Source organism: Helianthus annuus, chromosome 13, assembly GCF_002127325.2.
Source record: "Helianthus annuus cultivar XRQ/B chromosome 13, HanXRQr2.0-SUNRISE, whole genome shotgun sequence".
Taxonomy (NCBI): Eukaryota; Viridiplantae; Streptophyta; class Magnoliopsida; order Asterales; family Asteraceae; genus Helianthus; species Helianthus annuus.
The window spans coordinates 51,334,246-51,336,093 of NC_035445.2; positions in this window are offsets into that span (position 1 = coordinate 51,334,246).

Here is a 1,848-nt window from a genome sequence, read left to right on the forward strand (position 1 = left end):
TAGTAAAGTACATAAGATTAACATTTATACTTTTAGGCATTGATCATTGGATCTAAATGTTAACATTTGGATATTTGGTTTAATTATTTAGGATGGGATTCTAGAGTGAACACTAGTGTATTTGCGAACTGAGTGAACAAATCCTGGCCATTGATCTACACACGTGCATGGCCAGGATCTCACATCAAATCGTAAATTACACTAGTATATTTCAACATCAAATCCCGACCATTGATCTACACACGTGTATGGCTAGGATTAGTTCACTCAATTCGCAAGCTACACTAGTGTTCACTCTTGAACCTAATCCTAATTATATAAACCATATTAGTAATTATTTTCCCTATATTAGTTATCAAATTTACTTCCCCTCACTAAATTACTGTTCAATTTCTTTCTCTCTCTACTCTCTCTCTCTCTCTTCCTCTCATTTGCTCTGGTGAGTGGTCCAATATTGTACTACCATTTACTTTAGTACACATAGTCCTCTATCCACAACATTTGATTCTCACTCACTAAATAAACACCACCCTTCAAGTTTCATTACTCACCACTTGATCCAAATCACTATACAAGTCTTCATTAATTGAATCATAGAGAACCAACTCAAAACGGGATTTTAACACAACAAGTTATTGGTCACGACGGCGATGAGTGTAGTGGTGCGTTGAAGAAGTCGATTGCAGTTGGGTTGGCGTGACGGAGACCGGTGATAGGAAGAAATCAGTATGCGGGTCACGACGGCAATGAGTGTAGTGGTGCGTTGAAGAAGTCGATTGCAGTTGGGTTGGCGTGACGGAGACCGGTGGTAGGAAGAAGTCGGTATACGGGCTCACCAGGCCGCTAGGTGGTTGTTCTGTGATGGCGATTGTGGTGCTATGGTTGTCTGCCGGAACGAGGCGGTGGCTAAGATGAAGAGAAGAGAGTAAATTTGGTCACAACAAGTAATAGCCTGTGTGAGATTAGGATTTGTGGAAGGTGGGGTTTTAAGTGAATTTAGGGGAAAGTGAGTGTTATTTATTCAAAACTAGTATTAAGCCCCTGCGTTGCAGCGGTTGTTGTAAAACTATGTCAAGTAGTACTAATGCTATACCACTGTCAGCGACCACCAACACCGGAAAAGCTCGTAAAAAAATTAAATAAAAACGAAAAAAATAACGCCGAGCGAAAAGCAGACGTAAAATCTTTGAATCACGAACGTTCGTTGCAAAGAAATTAAACTGAAACGTAAAACATAGAAAAAATAACTAAGTCACTCCAGGACCCGTGCGTTGGTCAAACTTGTTAAACGGAGAAAAATAGATGTGCTGCGATGGGCCAGTCAAACGGAAAAAAAATATACGAAAAAAATGTTGAACCCCACACGCACTTTGCGGTGTATTAACTCACAAAATTTAGAACGAAACGAAACACTTGGGAAAGATGATAAGTATGGTAGACCAAAATTGAAAATAAAAAAGAGTTGAGATTAAATTGCAAAAGATGAAAAACTTTGGGTTAAAAGTAAAAAAACAAAGGGTCTAAATTGCAAAACTAAATTTATTTATTAATCTTAGATAAATACTAGTGGGAAACCTGCGCGTTGCGACGGAGTTAACAATGTGGGCCCAAAACATAATTCAAACCTAAAAAACGTTATAAATATATTAAACACACTGTTCTTGTTTGTTTAGCCTTATAATTTATCAAGACCAAAAGTTTAAAAAAAGCTAAAAGTTCATAGGATTAGAAGACAAGATGATTAACTTTTTCATAACTCAATATAATATAAGTACAAATCATGAACATACACATGAGTAGGTGCACCCGATCGTAATATACACAACGCACTACAGTATATAGCATAAC